Here is a 20,535-nt window from a genome sequence, read left to right on the forward strand (position 1 = left end):
TCACGTCCAATTCTTCATGACCCCATTTGGAGTTTTCTTGGCAAAGATACTGGAGTGGTTTGCATTTCCTTCTCCAGATCATTTGACAAATGAAGAAAGTGAAACAAACAAGGTTAATAAACATGCCCAGGATCACACAGCTAGGAAGTGTCTGAGGCAAGATTTGAACTCAGGAAGATGGGTCTTCCTGACTCAGTCCCAGCACTCTATCTACTGTGCCACCTAGCTGCCCCTCAGAGTTGTGTTATTTGCATTTCTCTAATTAGTGATTTAGAGCATTTCTTTCATGCATTGTTGTTAGCTCAATTTCCTCCTTTGAAAATTTCCTTGAGCCCATATCTTCTTACTACCATCTACCAGTAAGGATTTTTAAAGTGCCTACTGTGTAGTAGGCATGGTGCTAGGCACTGAGAATACAAAGACAAAAATGGAATAGCCCCTGCCCCATTCTGGGAAGGAGGAGAAAAGAGGAAGCCTTCATATACATCCATATAAGTATGCACAAAACAAGGTAACTTCTGGCAAAACTAGGAATTCTAACAGGCAGAATTGAGGAAGGAGTTCATTTCAGATATGGAGAAATGTCTCTACAAAGATACAGAAATAAGAGTTGGAATGCCATTTGTGAGGAACAGTAAGAAGACCAGTTTGGCTGAACCATAAAGTAAATGAAGTTGAGTAATATGTAATCAGACTGGAAAAATATTTTGTAACCTAGTTGCAAAAGGATTAAAATTATAAACAGGAAGTTAGGATTTGATCCCAGAGGTAAGAGGGAGCCACTGGAGTTTATTGAGCAGAGAAGGGAGTTGGGGAGGGTATATAACATGGTGACCTATACTTTAAGAATGTCTTTTTGGTAACTATGGAAGACTGATTGGAAATGAGAGAGACTAGAATCAGGAAGACTAATTAAGACCTAAATTCAGTTCTAATTTCTTCATAATAAGAATATCTATCATTTGCTTTAAGATTTGCAAAGTGCTTTCCATATATTATCTCATTTTGATCCACGCAACAACTCTGGGAGGTGGTACTATACTCATCTTACAGATGAGGAAACTGAGGTAGATGGAGGTTAAGTGACTTGCCCAGGGTCACCCAGCAAGGAAGTATCTGAGACAGGATTAGAACTAAAGAATTTATGCATTGTTGGTGGAGTTGTGAACTGATCTAATCATTCTGGAGAGCAATCTGGAACTATTCCCAAAGGATTATAAAAATTATGCATACTTTGGGCAGCTAGGTGACACAGTGAGTAGAGTACCGGCTCTGGAGTCAAGAAAACCTGAGTTCAAATCTAGTCTCAGACACTTGACACACTTACTAGCTGTGTGACCTTGGGCAAGTCACTTAACCCCAATTGCCCTGCCATCCCCCCGAAAAAAAAATTATGCATACTTTTTGACTCAACAATATTACTACTAGATCTGTACCCCAAAGATGTCAAAGAAAAAGGAAAAAGGGCCTATATGTGAAAAAATATTTATACAAATTTATTTGTTTATAATTTATATTTTTATATTTATAATTTTAAAAATATTTATAGCACCTCATTTTGTGGTGGCAAAGAATTGGAAATCAAGGTGATGCCCATCAACTGGGAAATGGCTAAGCAAGTTGTGGTATATGATTGTGATGGAATACTATTGTGCTATAAGAAATGGTGAGCATGATGCTTTCAGAAAAACCTGAGAAAACTTACATGAACTGATACAAAGTGAAATGAGCAGAACCAGAAGAACATTGTACATAGTAACAGCAATATTGTAAGATGGCTAACTGTGAATGACTTAGCTATTCTAATCAATACAATGATCTAAGACAATTCCAAAGGGCTTATGATGAAAAATGCTAGCCACCTCCAAAGAAAGAAGTGATGGCATCTGAATACAGATTGAAGCATAATTTTTTAAACTTTCTTCTTTTATCCTTTTTTTGGCCTGCATTTCTTTTGCAATATGGCTAATATGTAAATTTTTGCATGACTGCACATGTACAATCTATATCAAATTGCTTGACTTCTCAAGAAGTGGGGAGGAGAAGAAGGGAAAAAGAATTTGGAACTTGAAATTTTAAAAAATGAATGTTTAAAATTTTTTTTATTTCCATATAATTTAGAAAAAATGAAATAAAAATTAAATGTTAAAAGAAGAACTAAGAAATTTCTGACTCTAAGTCCAGTGATTTGGCCACTGTACATCCTAGCTGCACCACACTCTTTTAATGGCATTTTATTTCTCTTTTGAATTATTTTGGTGTTCTTTACTATTGTCCTATGACCTCTAGGGAGTATGCAGGATTCTATTTTTCACTGAGTAACACTGGTTAATTTTGTTCCCATAATATGTGGTTTAAAGTGCTTTGGTTTCTTTTTGACATTTGATTCATTATTCCTTCTGTTTTTGTGCTCCGTTGTGATGATTTATGTACTTGTGAGCTCAGTTTTTTGTGCTGGTTTTCATGTGCTCCCTATTTTTTTTTCTTAAAGACACAGAAAAGAGGTTTCCCTAAGGATCCAGGAAAGTATTGAAAATTCATCTTGGGAATCTGTGATAACAAATTACAAAGCCAGAATTCCTACATCTTTTGGACCAAGTCCAGTGTTCTTTCCACTGTGTCATTCTTGTTTTTTCCCTGTCCTATCACTTAAAAACTCCTTTACTTTTAAATAACATTTGATAGTCTTCTGCTTGAATTCCAGGATGAATCATTTCCCTCCTTCTCTTTCCTCATGGATTATTTCCTGATTATTTCCTTATTCACTGGTCCATTCAGCCATCCCCATAGCTAATCAGTTGCCAAGTCTTATCAACTCTACCCTGATGACTTCTCTCATATCTGTCCCCTTTCTTCCACTTACTTGGCCACTGCCCTAATTGATGGCCTCATCACCTATCTGGCATCAAATTCGCATAGAAACAGGGGCCACTAAACTGTCCATAAGGATATTTATTTAGAAAGCCACATATTAACATTGTTTCTGTTTTATTGTACTTTCATTGCTTTTGTTTAATATTTCACAATTACATTTTATTCTGGCTCAGACTGCAATGAGACATGTTGAGGGCTGTTACAGGCTGCATGTTTGATATCTCTTATCTACACTATTTCAACAGCCTCATGCTTTGTCTCCTTGCCTTAGGTGTCCTCCCCTTTCCAATTCATCCTCCACATAAATAGCAAATTGATATTTTTATGATTTGACCATATCATTCCCCAATCAACAATTGTCAATGGCTCCCTATTGCTCTAGGATAAAACACAAACTTCTCATCCTGGAATTTAAAGCCTCCCACAATCTGTCTTTCATCTACCTTTCCAGACTTATTTAAAATCACTCTTCATGTATTCTCTTTTCCAATCAAACTAACCTATTAGTTGTTCCCCATATGTGAAAATCCATCTCTCATTTCCACTATTGCCAAGTCTGTCATTTGTGATTGCACTCCCTCTTCACTTCCATATCTTGGTATAAGGGGCTTACTCTCTGTCCTGTGAATACTCAGATTGACTAATATGGAGGTGTCATGCTTCTCAGGGCTTCAATCAATCAATCAATTCTTCTCTGCCAGGCTAGCTGGCTGTAACATCCTGCCTGGAGTCCTAGTTCCAAGGCTACCATGGCTTCAACTCCTGGATCCAGTAATGATGACCACTGGCACTTGAAAGTGAGGACAAATAGAATAGAATAGAGACCCCAGACCCATTTCTCAGAAATGGGGAGGGGCATAAGGAGGAGGAGATGGATTCTCCCTCATTGTTCAGTTCATGAGATGTGGATGACCTGTGGGTTATCTTCTTCCTCTGGACACAGCAGGAAAGAGGGTACAAGAAAAAGAGACTATCTCAGTCTGGCACTTTGTTGTTTTTGTTGTTATTTTTTAGATGCAGCCTGTTCTTGCTACACAGCCAATCAAAGGAAGCTAGTTCCACCAGGATAAACGTAAGGATAAAGAGTGCTTCCATGTTAGGTGGTCAGGCATGTACATAGTGCAGGGCAAGTCCCCTTCCATTGGAATCTCTGGTTTCTTTTAAAGCAATAACTCAGGTGCCATATCCTACCTAAGGTTTTCCCTGATCCCTCCACTCTCTCATTTGAAACTATTTTGTATTACTTTAAACGTACTTTATGTTAACATATTTGTGTAAATGCTGTATTGTTCCAATAAAGTAGAAGCACGTAGAGTGTATAGTTGTCCCTTCCACATTGTGGGGATGATCTGGAAAATCTGCATAAAATTTTTCAGCCCTCCCTTTGCACCAGAGAAGAAGTCTGAATTAATATAGTTAAAAGATAAAATATGTTGGTAGTATGCAATGCTATACATATATTTTATGCATTTCTGAGTTTCTAAACTTTTTCTGTGTCATGTGCTGGCCTTCGTGTGTCATCTCCAGCTTCTACAAAACTCCTCAAAAATTCTCATTTAATTTCTTATGCTGACCCATGATATATCAAAGTTACTATGGGGAAGGTCACAATATGGGAGGGATAAGTGTTTAGGACTATTTTTTTTAATTCTATCTGTGACCTAGATGACTTTTGTTCACATCAGCCAATGCCTTATTTTTGACTGTTGTAACCCTCCTCATGTTGGAGGTGCTGCTTATATAAACACTTTACCAGTAGAAAGAAAGCTACATGATGGGTGAAGTCAATATAATTTTTTAATTATCATTATCATTGTTTTTTCATTCTTCTCATTTTTATTATATCATTATTATTATGTATTGCATGCTGAAACTGTAAGACACATGTTTTGGTAAACTTTTACAAGAAGAAACTTGTATTAAGTGTGGTTTGTTGTAATCTTTTTGTTTTGCTGGCATATTCAGAATTGATAGATTCCTTTGAAGAATGGACATTCATAACCTTGAAAGGTTTGCATTTTTGTTTTCTATTTTCTTAATTTCAAAGTCCTCACCCCCATGCTAAAATAACAGTAATTTCTCCCAATATCATTAACTATTTATCATTCTTGAATTATTTCTGATGACCCGTTTATCCTAGGTCTACCCCTAGGCAGCAAGTCATTATCTTTAGACCACTAGGGGTCAGAGCCAAATGATGAGAAGACTTTCCGTAATCTAGATTCAAGTGCTTTGGCCAATTAGCACTCAAAAAAGATTGTCCACAAGCCCATACATATGCCACCTGGCCAATTAACCCTCATAAATCTTTAAGAATACTTGAAAATCTATTGGTCTCATTAAAAAGGACTGATCTCAGAAATGGACCTTTAAAAGAATTGAAAGCACAAGTAATCCATCCTCAAATTACATTGTTGTAAAAGATATCCTATATCCTTCACACAGATATAGGGACTTGAATCAGAGTGGGAAAGACTGGAACAGAATCAGATGAAACTTCACAGGCCCAAACTAGTATGTCCTTCATCAGGAACTCCCCAAGGGGATCAAGTCAACATTCACACTGTAAGCACTAGCCATCCATATGTCAACCAGCTGGTTAGAATTCACCTCTGCAGAAACTCATATTGTTCATTAAATCTCATTGGGACATACATAAATCGTGTGGTAAAATTTGCTTTCACTTTTTCATCACACCCAGGCAAAGTTTATCGCATTCACTTAGCCTTAACTGTTAAATACTGGGAGACGGGAAGGCGAGCAATATTAGCTCTCCAGCACTCAGAATTTGCCCATGAACCCAGAACAATCCCCAACTCCTAGCACATTGCCCTGCATGTAGTAAGGGCTTAATACATATTTATCGAATTGAATTGTTTGAAAAAAGTCCGAGTTTGACTGTGATTACATTCAGTCAATAAATCAAACAGAAATAGAGTGACATTGATGTGAGATGAACTAATGTTTTGTTTTTTATTAACATCGACTACAATTGACAAAGTAAATATGCTGAGAAATGAATATCTGTGAATGACATATATTACGGGCTACAATCCTGAAAATTATGAACAAAGTCATACCTTTTCTTGAGAAAAAAATTCAATCACTACAAAGCATCTCTATAAAACCATAAAAAATAAGAGATTGTTTATTTTAAGTACTTCAACCATCAACCACAGCACCCTACTCAAAAAATCTTATTAGATGATAATGGAAATTGTGTCATGCATGAATATCCATTTTAAACACACTTATGTCACACTTCACGTAAAGGTCAGAATTAATGTTATATTGAAAACATTTTTCAAAGTACAATTATCTTGACTCATGAAGCGAACCAAATTCCTATTAGGTTTACAGTCGAGGGTTTAAGTCTTGCAAGTTTCATCTTACGAGGCCTGGAGATCAAATTGAAAACTGAATTAAAGAGATATTGTAATGACCTTATATCCCTTATATCCCACAAGCTTGTTGCCTTTGTCCATTTTCTTCTGTTATATCTCAGCCCCTAGGGATAACTAAAAAACAATGATCCAGAAATAAACTCAAAATATAATTCTTTATCAGATCCTTTTTATGGTCTTATTACCATATTTCCATAGACTTCTACCTGCATCTTGAAGCCTCATAGCCCTGAGGAGAATCTGCCAAACAGCATCTCCAGAACAATTATGGGAAGTCAGCGAGTCCCTATACTGTTAATGGAAATAGACTAATAAAAATGCCACACTTGACAAAGCTGTTCCTTTATACCAAACTGAGGGCTTGATTCAAGTAGGTTCTTGTGAGTTCTATGGTTTGAGCATTACACCCTATGTAGTGGCTATCTACAGATGTAATTCCTAAATACAGAAGTCCATGATTGCTATCTGTTAACATTGCAATTAATATAGAAATGGCATTTTGGGGGCAGCTAAGTGGTGTTATGGATAGAGCACTGGCCCCAGCATCAGGAGGACCTGAGTTCAAATCCAGCCTCAGGAACTTAACACTTACTACCTGTGTTACCTTGGGCAAGTCATTTAACCCCAGTTGCCCCACACACACACACACACACACACACACACACACACAACACACGGCATTTCATTCTGCCATTTAATATGTTTTTTTCAATACAATCCTTCTGTCCCCATCTTCCTCCTTAAAAAAAATGATTCAGTCATAGTTCCTACTATTCCTAATACAGTTGTTTAATTTTACAGTTACAAAAACAGAGTAACCAATTTCAATTCAATATAACCAGTAGGTGTTTCTGGAGTAGCTACTACATACACACTGTATTGGTCCCTCTACTTTAGTAAGTTTCCTTATTCTCTTATGAATATACCATGCTCATTTCTGCCTTCATACCTAATCCTATTTCTAAAATATTATCTGTCCTTCTCCCATCCTATCCCATTCCTACCAATCTAAATGGAGAAGCTATAAGCTATGAAAATAATTTCTTGGTCAAAGAATCATGGAATGTCTGAGTTGGAAAAGACCTTAGGTGCCATCTAATCCAACCCATAACCAAAAAAAAATCCCCTCTATGATATACCACAAGGTAGTCATCTGTCTTTTGCTTAAAGATCTCCAATGAAGGAGAACCCACTGCTTGCTGAGGCAATCTGCCCTATACCTCTAGTGGTTAGAAAGTGTTTCTTTATATCAATCTGAAATCTGTCACTCTACTTTGTTACCCATCATTCCCAGTGCTGCCCTCTAGGGTCAAGAAGAACAAATTTATGTCTGCTCCTCATCATACTGGTTAAAATGTTACATAGCACGAGAAAGAACATACCCCTAGGCCCTAGGACATTTTACTAGACAGCTGGATTCGTAATTTAAACAACCACTACCAAGTGGCTCCTGGATGAATGCTAAAGGAAAAAAATTTTCTGGGAAATTCCAAAACATCTAGAACTGAGTCTAAAGCAGTAAGTAGACTGAGTATACTGCCCTACTTTCTCCTTTTCATGCCTATCTTCTGTGTTTCCCATCCATAATATTTTATCTCCTATCATTGTACTTTTGCACAGACTGTCTATCCTCCATATCTCAAGTATTCTACCTCTTCACCTAGCTTCATGGAACCTCTGGCTCCCTCCAGAGATTATTTCAATCACCATCTCCTTTTTCAGAAAGCTTTTTCTGATTCCCTTGGTTGTCAATGCTTCACTACAACCCACATTACTACGTATATCTTCTGTATATGTTTTGTATTTACTTATCTGGATACATTTAGAATGTAAGCTTCTTAAGGGCTTTTTTAAATTTTTATATTTTTATGTCCAGTTCCTTGCATACTCGCATAGTGCCTTGCTCATATAAAACAGTCACAGAAAGCAGGCTTCAGACAGAAGAAAATCATGTCACCTCCCTAGTCAATAAAATCCAGTGGCTCCCTATTGCTTCCAGACAATCGTCTATTTGGTGTTCAAAGCCCTTCATAACCTAGTTTCCTCTCTCCTTGCCAATTTTCTTATTCCTTACTCTCTTCCATGTATTCTTCAATCTAATGACACTGACTCTCTTGCTGTCCCATGAACAAGACACTCCATTTCTCATTCCTGGGCATTTTCTCCAGACTTGAATGCTTGAAATGATCTTCCTCTTCATCTCTACCTACTGGCTTCCCTGGCTTCCTTTAAATCCCAACTAAAATACCATTTTCTACAAGAAGCCTTACCCAACCCCTCTTAGTTCTGGTATCATCCCTTTCTTAATTATTTCTTATTTATCCTGTATATAGATTGTGTATACATATTTTTGTTTGTTGCCTCCCCCTTAGATTGTGAAATCCTTGAGGGCAGAGACTGGGTTTTGCCTCTTTTTGTATGTCCAGAGCTTTGCACGGTACCTGACACATAGTAGATACTTAATAAATGTTTTTGAGTGACTGGCAAGGTTCAAGTCCTACCTATGACACATGCTGGTTATGTGCCCTGGGCAAGTCACTTACCCTCTCAGTGATAGTCTGGGAGTTTCCTCATCTAGGACATTATTATTATGCTTGGATCTTTGGGTTTACCAAATGCTGGATTAATATGGTCATTTACTACTGTGCGTTGTGTACCTAATCTATTCCACTGATATCTCGTAGAAGTTCTACTAACTAAGCAAATAGTCTGTGACCATCAGGGGAATTCCTAATTTGAAAACATACAAATCTATCAATAATGAACAGTACATGATAAAAAATACGAGCCTTCCCAATAATCCTATACATAGAAAAGACACATAACTATCCTATAAAGGGGGAAACAAACTAGGTCACATATTCATTGCTGTTTTCCCTATTAGCACCATCTCCTTATATGTGGTCCAATGTATATCCCCATCATAAGTCCTGCTAGCAAAAGTCAGCTTGGAAGTCTGGAGTCTAATCCCCATTAAGTAAACAGAGATCCATCTCCCTATTCAAGGGACATAATATTGAATTAAAAGGGTCCTGTTCTATATCTTCAGATAACAAGTCACTCTCTTAATCCATGATTACTGTGGGAACATTGTTCAAGATACAAGAGTAGGGGAAAGAGGAGATGAGCCCTGTTGTCTCCATCTCTATTCAAACATCCAGGAGGTGTCTGCCATTAACTATAACATTATGAGACACAACAGCTGGGGCTTGAGACACTTTCTAACTTTGGACACAGAACCAAGATTTAAAAGAAACAAAAGAATGTAATTTGATGTGCATCTATAAAAGAAGGAAGAGGTTTTAGGACCCAGGGACCTCTAAGGTCTCTTCCACCTTCAAATCTATGATCCAGTGACTTTATGGAGAACTGAAAACGAATTGTCTGCTCAGCCTGGTAAGTCCTACTCACACAATTCACATGCCCCAGGAAGATGCTCATGCTCCCAGGTTCAGGTTTTCCTTTTCTTTTAACTAACAAATATAATTTCACACAATATGAGATTTAACCTAAAAGGGCAGAGTCTAGCACTGAATCTAAGTCATCATGCAAACAAGAGGTAGGTGAGTATAGATCACTGACTCCTTGTGCTCCTCCTGCTGCTCCCACCGAAGAGGATAAATATTCCCCTCTCTCCTGGAAATGTAGACAACAGGTTAAGATAGAACATTTGGGATGGCTAAAACTCCTGAGGACTTATTAGTTGTGCTAAGCTATGCATGACTGTACACAAACTCTAGCAATGAGATACAGGAGATGTTCGGCTAATTTGATCAAAGCCCTAGTCTTCTAATTCATTCTTATTGGTATGGAAGAGGAGCCTGTGGGACTAAATTCTTAATAACCCTCAAGTGCATAAGTAATATTACCTATTATGACATAAACTGCCAAAATGTTTAAAATATGTAAATTATAATTTACCTTTAAATTTATAATGGGTGAATGCTAGGGAAAATGGCCCCAGGCATACTGTGATTAATCCTGATCTTGATTAGTGCCTGACATACCATTTTTGAAGGCAGGAGCTGGGACTTCCATTTATTCCACTCGGAAAGGCCTAACACAAATTCCATAACAAGGCTTTCTGGAGTGCTTTTCTTGGAAAAGATCAAACTATTTTTCTGCAAGCTACCCTGGACCAACAAAATAGGAAGGATAAATTACCAGTCCTGTGGAGAGGGTGGTAACTTTTTCATGCTCCAGGATCAATTTGATGTAAGCTATTTCTGAAATGTACACCTAAAATTCATTCCCTTATCATTTTCAGAGCCTATTATTCTTTTGAGTATCCCTGTGCTTGAGTTATAGTTTGGCTAGGATGAAGCACCCTTTCCTGCCTCATACCTCTCCATGTCAGCCCCATCCATGCTTCTTATGTCTTTATCCCACTTTGCACTACCCGTCCATGTGCCCTCTGGAACCTCTATTCTATTAGTAATAAGCCATTCTGCATGTTAAATCTACAACTACTCCCCACCAAAATTATTTTGCATGTACTTGTGTACATGTTGTTTCCTCCAGTAGAATGCAAGTTCCATTAAGATGGGGAGCATTTCTTTTTGGCTTTGTATTCCCAGTGCCTAGGACAGTGCCTGGCACACCATAGGTATTTAATAAATTGGTTTTTTAATGAATGAATTATGTCTCCGTTCTCCAAGTATCCCTGAGAAGTTATCTTGGCAGTAGATGTTGCCATACCCATTTCTCAGCTAGAGAAAAAAAGGTACATATTGGGAGACTTTTTTCCATTGATATATAACTGGAACCCTGAGCATTTCTCTGAAGTTATTGGACTATATAGCCCTGTTTCTATCCATGCTTTAAAGAGGCTATATGTCAGTAGGAAACATATGTTTCAGGAGGGTACAAAAACCAAATGGACAGTGAACAACATATAGAAGCAAAGAACCTCAGAGTTATATGGGACCTTGGCTGGAAGGGGTATCATTCAAATCCTTCATCTACCCTGGCTAAAAAGTAATGCCTTCAGCACTCCAAGCATGAAGAAACATAAGCTATGAGAACATCTATCTGCTCCTTCCTGCATTTCATAAAATGTGACTAAAGAAAAAGGAATGTTTCTACAAATCCAAGAGGGGGTGAGATTTAGATCTTGGAGAAAGAGAAGATGGAAGAAAAAGCAGATATCCAGGAAGGGAAAAGTCTCTTCTGGAAAGTTATTCCTGAAGGGCAGGATTGAGAGATCAGCCATAAGGCAAGTCTAGCAAAACAGCTATGTAAAAACCATTTTAAAGAGGATGCATCTAACCAAGGTAGGGTTCATTTTCTCACTATTACAAAGATGCAGTGTACTTTCCTTTAGGGGGGGAGGTGCAGGCATCTTCCTACTTCAGTCATTTACTGGCTGTGTGACCCTGTGCACTTAACACATATGTGGGGGGGGGGAAAGGAAGGAAGGAAGGAAAGAAGGAAGGAAGGAAGGAAGGAAGGAAGGAAGGAAGGAAGGAAGGAAGGAAGGAAGGAAGGAAGGAAGGAAGGAAGGAAAGAAGGAAGGAAGGAAGGAAGGAAGGAAAAAAGATAGGAGAGGGAGGGAAGGAAGAGAGAGCTGTGTACTTAAACTTGAGATGTAGCCAGGCATGGAAGAAAGAGACTTGTCATTAAAATCATGGCTCTGACACCTTTGGTGTAACCTTGAACCAATTCTTTAATCTCAGTTTCCTCACCTGTAAAACGAGAGTAATAATACTTAATGGACTTTCACGAGCATTATGAGGACAGAGAGCACAGAGCTTCAGGTAAACTTTAACCCATTATTACACGAGTTATTTTGTATTTCTCGGTCATACCAGCTGAATGTGTCTCACTTACTTGAATCTTTTCCCTCCATCTCTGGTTCTAAAATATATATGCCATTATCAATCACCTCCAGTCTAAAGTAGCAGAGGCACTCATCCCTAGTACTCCCTCCATCTTTATCATCTTCCTTGACATATCATGTTTCTCCCTGATGGATTTTGGCTCCTTCCACACCAAACCTGACACCTGGACTCATGGCTTTTTATTGCAGCAACCTCCATTAAGTTCTTCCAGTCTCCTTCTGCTTTTCTGCCTTCTTCCAATTAAACTGTCCTCGTTTTTCACAAGACAAGAACAAAAGACCATCCTTAGAATCATTTTTCAATATTGGAAATGATCACATTAACCTTTAACTAACATTTGGTTTTATCTGTGGCCTTATCACAGTGCTCAGGTCCAGTTGAACCAATGGCCAAGGGCTTTGTAAATGAATATGTCTGGCCTGATCATCTCACACATGATAGCACAGGTCTAATAGGCCAAGTCACTCATTCCATCAGTGCAAACACTCAACATGTTTATTCAAGCATAAAATCTGGTTTCAGGAATGCAGCTAAAGAAGTCACCAAGTCCATCCTAACGGAAGAGACTTTCAGGAATGGTTATTCTTATCCCACTACATACTATTGGAAAACAATCATACTTTTAAAGGGTTCTGGAGGAGGCAATTCCACATCCTCATATCCTTCCCAACAACTGATTTCTATGTCAGTCAAGACTTCTTTATATCTAACTTAAGTACTTCATGTTACAATTGAAGCCTCATCTATTTCCCAACTGGAAATTAGTATAAGCCTCTTTCCTTCAGACTAATTCCTTCATTTTAATCAACTACTCTCATAGTACTCCTCTTAGAAATACATAGAACTCCTCATTCACTTATAATAGTCTATTACATTTATCTGAGTGTCTGTCTTATTATCCCTCAAAATAACAACTAGCATTTCTATAATTCTTTATAGCAAACCACTTTATAGATATTTTGTCACTTGAGCCTTCCAACAGTCTCATGGAGTAAGTCAACAGATATAATTATCTGCTTTACAGCGGAGGAAACTGAGACTCAAAGAGGTTAACTGACTTTGCCAGGGTCACACAGCTAACAAGCAAGAGAGTTGGGATTTTAATCCAGAACCTCCTGACTCCTGTGCTATATCCTGCCTCTGCATGCTCCCTCAGGGTAGGAATCAGGTCTTATCTGGTCTTTTATCCTATTCCTTTCCCCCAGCACCTATGTGCAATTCACATATGTGCTTAATACAAGTTTGTTGAATGAATAAATGGATGAATGAAATATTTATTGCTGAGTTTTTGTCGTTTGAGCTATAAAAATTATTTCAGTTGACAGAAATCTCATAGGACCCTTTCACCCTATTGACAAAGTTGATCCATTCACAAAGTGGATATTTATTTAAATTTCTTCTATAACCAGGCTTTGACAAATGCCCAGATCACCTAAAGGGAAGGTATCCACATAGGAAATGCCAGGGATATGATGCTGGGAGAAGACAGTCTGTGTTCCCCATCCATGTGGGAGCAGCCTCTTTCCATTAGCTACAAAAAGGAACTGACTGCATCTTTCAACCTATCAGATTGGAATAACTTGCTCTTTTTGGTGGTTCCTAGGAGCATTGTGCACTAGGCTGAGTGGGAAAGGAGCACCTTCTTCTTCCCCTGGCCTCTGGGGTTTGGGGTCTATTGGAGGGGGGGGCAGGCATCTATTTGGGGTCTATTTTGTTTGTCTTTTCTAGTTCTAGGTACAGAGGGTAGAATCTTGGACCTGGAGATTGAATCATGGTGACCTTGTGATTTGTAGCCAGTCCAGCAGGGAAGCCCTGAAAAGGCAAAGTGCTAGAACATAAGCTGGGGTGGGGAGGGAGGACTTTGAACTTGGTGGGATTGATGCTATATGTGAACCGAGCTAAGCCATGAGCTTAATCTCCTTTGAAACTGATGCCGTATAAGAATATAGGAACTAAACAATCTGTTACTCCCAGGTTTTTTGGGGGGGTGGGGAGGAGTTTTTGATGTTTCTTGCCATACCTTTGAAGTAAATATTCCTCTAATCTGATCATTAAGTGATTAAATAGAACTGGGGCACTTGGGCCCCTAAAAATTAAAAGTACATATTAAATAAGGGCTTGAGTCAAGGGGAAAGACTAGCCCTCCCTCAAGTCCCCTAAGGGTACTAGAGAAGCCAGGGTGAGGGGCGAAAGGTATTACTCCTGGCTCCTACGCAGTGGGGGCAAGAGTAGTCACTATTACCCATGACTTACAAGGAAATTTGTCTCCTGAAAAATTGTTCCCCCTTTGCACACTTGCCAAAAAAGAAAAATCTCAAAAGAGAATAAAATAGGTTTTCTGTCCTGTGCCTGATGACAAGTTTTTAAATGAGGGCAGCACCAAGGTGAGAAGAAAATGACTATGTGTCACCTTTCAGAGTGTGTTATCTTTTTTATTTGGAGGCTTTGGGAGGGGACTTCTTAAATATCTCTCCTTTGGGGATTTGGAAAAGAGATAAGGGAGGGGAGATTGTTTGGAACATCATGATCTGTCATCTTTCTTGGAGAAGCTTAACATTCTGAAGAGACATTTAGTGAAAAAATGTCTCTTCTTTTCCCCTCCAGTGACTGTTGGGAGCTCGTAAGTACAACCTGAAGCCCTCTCTTCAAAATCTTTCCTCATGATGGATGTAGTCATTCATTCCCTATCCTTGTCCTCATTACTCCAAAAAGTCACTTAATTCTTGTCTTTAAAACTTGTGCTTGTTAGTTCTTAGGAGTAGGAGGGCATTGGAGCCCCAGCGTCCATGTGAGGGAGCATACATTAGTTTCCTGAGCTTAGAATTCTCTGCTCCTAAATTCTTCTTTCCAGAATGCCTCTGGTGTCTTTCATATCTATAATAAATGAAAGAGCTACTCTCTAGGAATGAAAGAATACTTAACTTCCAAGGACTCCCTCCCCTGCCAAAAAAAAAGAAACACCCACTGTCCATTGTTTTGTCCTCTGTCCTGGTAATAAGAAGCTAGGGTTTACTTTGCCATTTGTTTCCCTCTTCTATAGTGCATCAAAATAATGAGGTGAACTAATCATAGCATGTGTGGAGAACAGCAAAGAGACTGACCTGACTGGGTTGGAAGTGGGGGATGAGTGTACATTAGGACATAATGGAAAGAAAAAAAATTGAGGCTAGCTTATAGAGGACCTTGAAAACTGTGGTGTATAACTAGTAATTTCATTCATCGAAAGAGGGGTGGGATTAGAAAGCCATTGATTCAGCATGTTGCAGAGGATAGAAGGATGATCTTGGAGGCAGGAAGAATAGGGTTCAAGTCCCACCTCTGACACATGCTCGCTTTGTGAGCATGGACAAGTCACTTAACCTGTCAGTGTCCCAGGAAATGTGCTGAGATAAATTTCAGATGAACTAGTGATCTTCATCAGTGAAAGGACTTTCTATACCAGGTATTCCTGGATTTATAAAATCATAGGTCTACAGTATTGTGTAGTCCAAAAAGAAGGTTGATCTTCCAATCAGAACTGGGTTCAAATCCCAACTCTGACACAATTAGTTGTATGACCATAGGAAGGTCATTTATCTGCTACATATATAAAGAATAAAATGAATGAAATATTTATTATTTCGTCTGTGCCAAACACTGTGCTAAGCACAAGGGATACAAAAATAAAGTCAATCCACTCATTCAAGAAACTCAAGGAGATTGGTGGCCAGAGAGGGGCACTTTAGTTCAGAAAGTTACAAGGATGACAAATGGGGACATACATTGATAGACTGATACATCCTAAACTAGAAAAAACAGCATAGTTGATTTGATCATGGTTGTTCCAGATCTGGAGCAGGAGAATGGGACAGGAATGGAAGGGTACATATTTGGTGGCAAAGCTGTGGAAGAGATGACTGTAGAGTAAGGAGTGCATTAAAACGAGGTAGCTGGGGCTTTCCTGAAACTGTTTTTCAGGAATGGCAGTCAGCAATCAGGAAAGGAGCCCTATGCAAGATGTTTTTCTGGGTGGCAAGAGGATTGGCAAGGTTGACTCTGGCCAGAATAGCTAATATTCCTATCTAATACTTAGAATTGTTCTGAGAAAAGAGACATATAAACCTTGAAGTACCATGTAAATGGGAGTTGTAGCCATAGAAGTAGATAGAATTTTTCTTTCCCCAGGACCTACACAGTCAGCTCTATATAGAGAGCTGTATCAAAGTGCGGGATCGAAGTAACATCCTGAGTGACTAAAACTACCATTTCTTCACTACATCTCAGCTGTAATGAGAGAGTAAAAGGACAGAAGAGCAGACTCTGTGTGTTGGTTGGTTGATTGTTGTCCTTCATTCTCAAAGAGCACCAAAATGACATCACCATGCCAGAGTCAAGTTTCAGTGTGTCTGACTGTGGATAATCAGACCAATATGAACTCAGAATGCTCTACCACAAGTCAGGAACAAAGAGTCCATGTGAACATTTGGGGTGGATGTGCTAAATCTGTGCATCCTGCATTTCCTTTGAGCTGTCTCAATTCTGCTTTGCTCATAGAGCCACAGCACCTTCTCTGATGTGGGCATCCCATGCTGAGTGGTCCCGTGCCAATGTCTCTCACGTCACACAATCAATTTCAAAGTTCTTAAGAGAGACCTTGAGAGTGTCCTTGTAGCACTTCTTCTAACCGCCATGTGAATGCTTGCCCTGTGTGAGCTCTCCATAAAACAGTCTTTTTGGCAAGTGTATGTTTTGCATTCAAATAATATGGCCAGCCCATCAGAGTTGAGCTCTCTGAAGCAGAGATTGAATGCTTGGCAGGTTAGTTTGAGTAAGAAGCTCAGTGTGTGGTACCTTATCCTGCCAAGTGATCTTCAGAATCTTCCTAAGATAAGTCAAAGGGAAGCAATTCAGTTTCCTGGCATGGCACTTATATACTGTCCAGATTTCACAGGCATACAACAGTGAGGTCAGCACGATGGCTCTAGAGACCTTCAGTTTGGTAGCCAGTATAATAGCTTCTCTCCCGTATTTTGCTTTGCAGCCTCACAAACACTGAACTAGCTCTGGCAATGTGTGTGTCAACCTCATCATCAATGTGTACATTCCTGGAAAGTACACTACCAAGGTAGGTGAACTTATCCACAGCATTCAGAGTTTCTCCATGTGCTGTAACTGATGGTTCCACATATGGTTGGTGTGGTGCTGGCTGGTGGACCACCTGTGTTTCCTTGGTATTAATTGTTAGGCCAAGATTGGCACAAGCAGCAGAGAATTGATTCATACTCTATGTGTTAGAAGCATCCAAATGATACCAGTGGTTTTGAGAATACAAGAAACTAAGAGCTAAAATGTGAAAGAAATGATTATTAATAAACAATATCTTGGGGAGATTCAGAGCTTCCCACCTCCCCACACTTCTTATAAAGTCCTGATTTGAAGTTCAGTTCTAAAGGACCCTGCTGAAAATGAGATTGGACTCACTCTCTTGTTCAGGGCTCCACCCCAGTGGAAGCTATTGTTTTCTACTCGGGCTTGGGTGAGGTATACATTCTTAGAATTGACAGCTTAAAGCTGTGGGTAGTCTGGGATAAAGATACTTTTCCTATCTAAGAGATACTCAACCCTCCATTTTAATATATCCCACCTTTATTCACATTAACCAATTAGATTTGATTGCTGTTATGGACCACCTACTGTTTTGAAGGATATATAAATGTGGATCCCCCACCATGGTACAATTAGTTATCCTAGAAGAAGAATGGCTTGTGGTCTATCTCGAAAATGCCTTAAAGAGGCATCCACTTTTGTTAGAGGTTATTCATTTGAACATGACTAGAAGCTGATAATGTTATTATAAAGACCTTATTTGGTATGCCCTGATTTAAAATTGATTACTCAGTGTATTTATATATCCTATCCCAGAACTTTTTTACAATTGAAGTTAATCTGGCAACTTTTAAATGAATTCATTTTTGTATTAGTCCTTCTTCTTATAAAAAGTTTTCTGTTATTAATTCTTTAGTGGAATCTCATCCTCCTAATATGGAAATGAATAATGCCAAGTATAAAAACTAGATTCTGATTTTCTGTTTGTATATGAGTTTCCTATATATGTCAACATGACAGTTGGACAAACTAAATTACAAATTCCTTGCTCTAAAATATTCCAAATTTGATTTTCTAATAAGAGACATATAACGTTTGAGCTAACTTTCATTATCTGACCTGGTTATTGGCATTGTAGGAAATTTTTAGCAGAGAAGAAAATTTCTACAAGTGACCGGAGCAAGAGAAGAACTGCTCTCAGACCACACCTGAAGCACAGGACTACATCAGTTATTTCCAGAGGAACAGAAGGAAACACATCTATGAATTTTACTTGACTGCTTACTTTTTCCCTTTGTGCCTTTTATTTGTAAGTTCCACTTATCAAAGGGGATTATCCCCTTTGATTTTGTCAAAATGCCATCTGTCTTTCCCCTTTTCCCCTCATACTGTTTCCTCTGATAAGTACTATAGTTAGAAACCTCTAATGAAGTGTTTGTTATATAAGTTAGTGATTCATTGAGGAGGCCATGCCTCTCAATAGAATCAAATGGGAGAATGAGAGAAATGATTATTAATAACCAATATCTTGGGGAGATTCAGAGCTTACACACACACACACACACACGCACACACACACACACACACACACACACACACTTCTTACAAAGTCCTGATTTGAAGTTTAATTCTTAAGAACATTGCTGATGATAAATTGGACTCACTTTCTTGTTCAAGGCACCACCCACATGGAAGCTATTGTGTTCTGCTCAGGGTTTGGTGGGGTATACATTCTTTGAATTGATAGTCTAAAGCTGTGGGTGATCTGGTATAGAGATACTTTCCCTATTCAAGAGATACTCAGCCTTTCATTTTAATATAGTCCGCTTCCAATCACATTAACCAATTAGATCCGATTGCTGTTTGATGGACAATCTACTGTTTTGAAGGATATCTAAACTATGAGTCTGCCGCCATGATTGTCTTTGGTCTAAGAAAGATGGCCAAAAGACCATCCTTTTATTAATAACCTACTGGCCTTATTAACAAAAAGATTAAATTACCCAGAAACTGTGTCTCTCAAACCTTTCTAAATGTCTAAATGGACTTTGAACTTAGAATGGGTCAAAACTTTTATCTTTAAGGTAATTCAATTAAATCCAATTCAACAAGCATTTATTAAGCACCTAGAATGTGCAGAACATCATGCTGGATATTGGGTATGTAAAAACAAATATAAATTAGGACCTTCCCTCAAAGAGTGTATAGTCTACTAAGGGAATACAGCTTGTATACAAATAAGTAAATATAAAATATAAAACTTTGCATATATCTTTATGTATATGGTGTCTCTTCAAATAGAATGAGTTCCTGGAGGGCAGAAATGGTTTCATTTTTTCTTTTTTATCTTCAGTACAATTTTAGCACAATGCCTGGTATATAGTGGGCATTTAATAAATTGTTGCTGATTTGTTGATTTATTAATAGATGGGGGGAAGCATTAACAGCTGGAAGAATCAAGAAAATCCTCTTATACAAGGTGGCAATTCGGCTGAAGCTTAAAGAAGTAGGGATTCTAAGGGACAGAGCAGGAGAGCAGTTCAGGTCATTGAGGACAGACTGTACAAAGGAAGAAGTGGAAATGATGTCATGTAAATGAAATGACCTGAGGAGGACTAATATGAAATCAGTGTATAAAGATAAATTGGAAGGCAGATTTTGAAATAGTTTCAATGCCAAGGAGAAGAGTTTGTATTTTATCCTAAAGGCAATAGCTAGTCACTCAAGTATCTTAAGTAGAAAAGAGATGATGGTTAGACATGTGACTTAGCTATATCAGTTTGACAGCTATGTGGAGGATTTTTAGGTAATGGAGAGACTTGAAGCCAAGATGCCAATTAGAAGGCAATTTCAATAGAGATATCCATCTATTCTGAGAGCTCTTCTCCTGCTGTGTGTGGATGTGGGTGATCTCATTAGCTACCATGAGTTTAACTGTCAAGCTGTTGCAGATGAACAACAGATCAATACCAGATTCATTCCCAGTCTCTCTTCTCAGCTCCAGTCCTATGCTACTAATTACATATCGGACCTTTCTAACCAAACGGTAAGAATCTCAAATAGAACATGTCCAAAAGAGAACTCATGATCTTTTCCCCCAAACCCACCCCTCTTCCACAGGGAGACCTGTGTTCAAGTTCCACTTTGGAAACATACTGTCTGTTTGACACCAGGCAAATCACCTGACCTCTCTTTGCTCTAGGCAGTTGTTTACTGTAAGTCTCAGAGGATGTACCTACTTTCACTGGTAGAGGGAGTTTCCTCATGAAGAGTTCCCGATGCCAGTGAAATCCCAAGTCCAATCCCTATCACTTTCCTAGTACTTTAAGGTA

Source organism: Trichosurus vulpecula, chromosome 3 (assembly GCF_011100635.1).
Source record: "Trichosurus vulpecula isolate mTriVul1 chromosome 3, mTriVul1.pri, whole genome shotgun sequence".
NCBI classification, from domain to species: domain Eukaryota; kingdom Metazoa; phylum Chordata; class Mammalia; order Diprotodontia; family Phalangeridae; genus Trichosurus; species Trichosurus vulpecula.